Raw genomic sequence first — 6,099 nt, forward strand, 5'->3', positions numbered from 1 at the left:
TTTCTATCCCTAACATTTTATAACTTTTTTGAAGCACTATAAAGTGGGGTTTTTATTTCATCAAGAATGGTAGATAATACATTTGAGCTCTTCTCTTATTCATATTCTTAAAACACTATATGCATGCTTACCGTATATCATGTCGAAAGTTGCGATTAAGTTATTCTTAATGTTATTAATCTATTGAACGTACACCTTGTAGTAACATCGATACTTATTCTGCTGGAATCTGAATTAAAATGAATCATCCATCAGTCAATCAGTCAATTCGATAAAATATGATATGACATAAAAATTTTGATTAGATTTTAGAATGATTCTGGATAGCATTATTGGATTTACAGTGGTAAAAAGAAATCATTTGATTTTTACTGATTTTTTATATAGATCTTGTATCAGATTACTAGTATGGTGTTATAAATTATGCAATAAACCTCACAGCAAAAGAAGCCAAAAGTCTGAAACACCCTAAAGCATTGCGTTGGAATTCATACTAACTTACAAACAAACAAACGTTGTTTTGTTTTCGACATGATTACAGTCCAAGATTATTATTTTTTATCATCTGTCGTAAATGTTTGTTAAATAATACAGTATAGGCATGTTAATGTACAAATGTTCATCTAACGAGCGTTCTATGTTTTCCACAAATGTGCCAGACTCCGTCCATAACTAATCAAACCAAAAAAAAGGTGACGCTCATCATCTCCTACACCACTCGAAAGAGTCATAAAACACCTTTAGTGTATATATAGGGACGAAATACTAGAACGATGTCTTAGAAAATAATGTTTATTAATATCATCTTTTACAAAACTGATTAAGACAGCATTATATAGTTGTACTTGCACCGCGCAAGTTAACTAGCATTCTCCTTTGCTGGACATATACCATGGGTCTTGTGCAGCTGCACTGCTCGATTGTTGCCAGCGAACAAACCTGAGCCTACAATCTAGTTGTTTGCCTATACAGTACCAATGTTTACCTCCTTTCTCGCAATATAACCGTCGTGTGGCAGCAGCTGGCAGTGTTTTGTTCACGTAAGTGCATCTGGCTAGTAGACCATTCTCGATTATTATTGTTCCTGCTTGTTGGTGCATGATTCTATTTTTCAAATACTTCCTCTATATATCTTAAGGATCCCATAATGAATATTTCATAAATGTTTTATAAAACTTTTCCCTATTTTCAATATTGTTATCATTTTATTTGATTATGCATAACAGTGCACCTATAATTTGTCAGCAACATGAGGGTTGTTTTTTTAAATTGGATGTTGAGGTATTTGTCATTCTTTAGTTTGGTTCAAAGTTGTATCCGTGCTCCGCATCTTTTTCTTCATACTCAATCTCTTCTGTAACTTACGCTTAGCAAGCATTCCTTTAAGTAGAGCCCATCATTTTTTTTTCCTGGTATTTTCACATAGATTTAAGTTGTGATAATTGGCCATCACAATCTGCAATTTTATTTCAATGCACAACCAAGCTTTATTTTATTCTTATATTCTATTTGTTTTCATCGAGAATTATTAAAACGAATTGAATTAACATTTCGTAAAGAAAAAAAAATGATCAAAGTGGAAAAAACACCTTTTCTGTGTAGCATGTTATCGTTGATTTCAATAAGTTGCCAACTAGTATAGCAGATTCAGATTACCACCCTTTAACAAGTAGTCATCCATGCATGTATATAACGAGGTGAGATATCATCCCATCATGGCAGAACACTATAGCTCCGAAAACAGGTGATGGAGTAGGCCTTTAGAATATTAGGTGGATGTTGGGGTCAAGTGGCAACTTTCGTATGACAAACATCATATTGTAATATGTTTTGAAAGTAGAAATTGCAACTCCACAATTAAGTTGAAATTACCAAAAAATTCCTGTTCTGGAATATACTCGAATGGCGCCATGAACATCCATAGTTGCCTCAATTACAATACGCAGTGAATGAGACGTGTACAAAGTTTGACTCTCCAAGCAATATGCCAAGTAGGAATGGACATTTGCGCCAAACAGATAGAGTTTCGTATGTTACAGATGGCAGAAGTGATCAGCCAGGGATCTACAGCCTCGTTCATATTATGACTTCGTTTAAAATGGGGTAATGATGGTGAGCAAGACTATTGCACACTGTAGATAAAGAACGTAACCATAAGAACCAATAGTGTTTCCATCTATTAATTATCAATTAATTATTCTTTTGAAATTGACCATAACTATGATACAAGGTTTAAAAATAATATGAATTATAAATCAATAGGAATCAGATCTGAAACAGGTAAACACGCCTTGTCATATGCAGGCAGTATAATTTGGAGAGGATTTCCTCATTATGTCAAAAAGATAAACACCCGTAATGTTTTTCGGATATCATTGCGAAAGAATCCGTTATCAATATAATAATGATCCCCTATGAAAACATGTAAATAATTATGTACATATAACAATTCTTCTGTGAATATTGTAAACACGCTATATCATAATCTATATCATTGAAAGGACTGGCCTCGACTAGCCTGCACGCTATTGCCAGTTCTTTTTTGCCAAACTATATCTTAACTATTAATTGTTGTGACTTTGTTGACGCTGTTTGTTTGTTTGGTAAATAAATCTCATTTCATTTAATTTAATTTCATTTCATTCATTTCATTTCATTTCATTTCAATTATGACTTTACAAAAACTTACCCTTGCAAATATTCTTTATCTGCAATTTTCTATGCTGTAGGGAGATGCACTGAATTTGGAATGTATTAGCGTTGACATGGGCCTCGACTGTTTTGGCATCCAACCAAAAAGAAAAAAAAAAGAAAAAAAGTATTCACAGATTAAATGAGAACTGAAAGTAATTATGTGAAAGGGGCTGTCAAAGAACTCATGATGAGTGGCAAAATAATGTGAGGAAGCAGAAGAGCGGGAATAACTACGTCACTCCAGCATCATGCTATGATTTTTTTAATGCCTTTTTTTTAATGCCTGACCTTTTCAACTCTGTCTCATTCTTCACAATTTAAAAGAGATATATGTCTTCAACAATATAAAATACGATATTTTTTTCTATACTTTTCCTGCAATGAATTTCTGAAATAGACATTCCACACCAAATAGACATTCAAAACCACAGTTCAATGATCAGAAGCCATTCTGGAATCATAAATCAGACAATCACTTAATATGAAAATATCTCTTATCCAAAATAATCATTGTAGCGTTACAAGCAATGGAGTCGTACAAATAATACTGATCGTTTTCTGAGGCCTTCACCTCATTTCATGCATATGTTCAAATCCTGGGACTTCTTCATAGACGTCTCTTTTAACTTAGATATATTGCGCGGTAAGTTTTTCTTAAGTTTTCTGAATTGCAATTAACTTTTCACTTGTATATATCTTTTCCAATTTCATCCAACAGAAAAAAAAACAAAAACAAGAAACCCCTAATAACTGCAATTCAGTATAGGCAGTTTGAGAGACTGTGGAAAGATATGTGTACTAGAGAACACTCTTATACAATGTAGTTAGCTCTCCAGAGTATAGAAATTGATTATGTTTTATGTTGAATAATAGGATGTGGATGAGGAGGAGAAGTATGTTTATTATTCGGAGATGTAGATATCAGCTGAAATACAGAGAACATCAACTACTTTGATTGTCCCAAGTAGTGCACTTTTTCCTTAATATGACTTGTATTTGTATGTGTCTGTTTGTTAGTTTTTTAATAATTTATGTGGAAAATAAAAGACTGAATTTAAGATTTTAAAAAGTTTTTTTCTGAAATACATTCAGCCACTGACTTCCCATATAAAACACACACACACACACGCACTCACACACACACGCACACACATGCGCGCGTAAGTGGCTGGTATTTAACACTGCAACAAATGACCGAATTGTGCGATTATGTGGGACTCATTCTGAACCTTCCAACTTTATTTCTTTGCATTTAAACAACGAAACATAAATCGTACAAAAATAGGATGAGGACAGAAAACAAATGTAAAAACATGCAATACATAAAATAAATATTACGGTACTTATAAATGAAACACCAAATCTATAAAAAAAAAGACAGGATGTCTTGTCAGGGTAGATCCAACAAAAGGGAAATAAAACGATACTGTCCAATAGTAACAAGACTCTCCCACTCGTTAACTTTGCATCTCTCATTCTAAATCTGTTTTTTTTTTTTCTCTCTCTCTCTTTTATTTAAACAGATGCGAGTTTGCGAGAATAATTTTCGTATGGTTTCTCCGTAAATATATATATATTTTTTAATCTCAGGTTTGGGGTGTGTGAGAGAGTGTGTGTGTGTATGTGTTTTCTTTTGCTCTCCTATCTCTGTCAATATTTTATTAGCTCTTGAAGATATTTATCTTGTATAGTATCAGTCTCCCTCTTCTCATTATGAGCAAGAGGTCCTCGGAGGACCTCATGTTTCACCTAAAACCTAATAGTTTTAGGTGAAACATCAGTCTAGAAACAACAGGGACCTGTTGCATAAAACTTTTTGCCTAAAAAAAAAGAAAAGAAAAACTTGGGTAAGCACTAAAACCTCAGGTTCCTATGAAAGCTAATTCATGCAGACAATATCGGAAAGTGTGTAAGTGCAAATGCATATTATGTTTGTGTGGTTGTGTATAGAGTGGTTGTATCGGAAAATGTGCAAGTGCAAATGCATGTCTGTGTGGTTGTGTCAGAGTGTAAGTGTAAGACTTAGTGTATACATTGTACATGTGTAAACTTGAATAATAGTTCAATATGCATGCCTGTTTTACAAATGTAATTTTTACGCGCTAAAAGGCGAGACTTGAGGCGAATTTTTATCATTAGCAGCTACCGAAGCCTTTGCATGAAATTTACATTTCTCTATGGGAAATTATAGACCCTTTTAACTCTTTATTTTTCATGCGAAGTAACATTTTTATGTATATATGATTTAGGTAGATACTCTGATTGTCAATGCATCAGCTGTGTCGAGTTTTGACGTTTTACTGTTCCACTATGTACAATTTTGAGATAAGATAAATGTTTAATTTAGAAGAGCAGGACGCATCATCTCATATAGCAGTCATATAAGTGGGGTTTTTGGGGGTTGGTTTTTTTCTTTTGCACAATGTTGACAAATTATCCCAACATCGACTGGTGATAACATTACGCAAGAGAGAATTCGGATATTCCTGATTTCAGTCACCTCTCTGATCTTCAAGTCTCTGAAATTCTGAGACGACTTATTGAAGTTTCAGAAACTTCAGGAAAGTATACAACATATTTTCGCAAATGAACTCCCTCTCTCCCTTGTTTTCTGGTGTGCATCACAGAAGTGTTTGAAAGATAATGCATGACTGATTGACTGTCAAGCAAGGATCAACAATATCGACAAAAGTTCTTATTTACACGGCTCTAATGATTCCCCACACATGCATACAAATTGGCTGATTTGATTCACAGAAAGACACCTAGTGCCCAACAATGCAGTTTTCTTTGAGAACGCATTTCTGACGTAAATGCAAAATGAATCGTGATAAACATCATTAAAAGAGATACTGTTTGGAGTACTGTTAGAATATATTGTTCTTACTTTGATTTTGGTTCTTTTTTCATTGTCATACATATATAGATATGACACAAAGTCAGTTGAACGAAGTTATCCAGCAAAATGTGAATCTAACTGGTAATTCTTGGAAACAGGTAATTGATTTACATACATATAAAGTATTGGTTCATGATAACACAAAATGAAGACGATCAAGCAGGTGTCAAGATTTCATGTACCTGCCAATTCTACATCTATACATTTGATAGATACAAGTGAGATCAAAGTCAAAGAATGTGCACATGTATTTAGTAGATATCAGGTTGCATGTCAATTAATAAAGTATCAATTCGTGCCAATATATAGATTAAATCAGAAGTGGCCCGTTAGGTTTAATGAAAAAAACAACTAATCATGTCAGCCTCGGTGGAGACCTATTAATAGAATATGACAGGGTGTGTGACATCTCTCCCTCAATGGCATATCAGCCTCACGTGATGTCTTCTGTACTAAATGATACCTCTACTTTAATGGACCTGTCTACCTCAATGATTAAAGTGAGG

The sequence above is a fragment of the Diadema antillarum genome, unplaced genomic scaffold, assembly GCF_040938485.1.
Source record: "Diadema antillarum isolate AM-2024a unplaced genomic scaffold, OU_Dant_1.0 scf00000147, whole genome shotgun sequence".
Lineage (NCBI taxonomy): Eukaryota > Metazoa > Echinodermata > Echinoidea > Diadematoida > Diadematidae > Diadema > Diadema antillarum.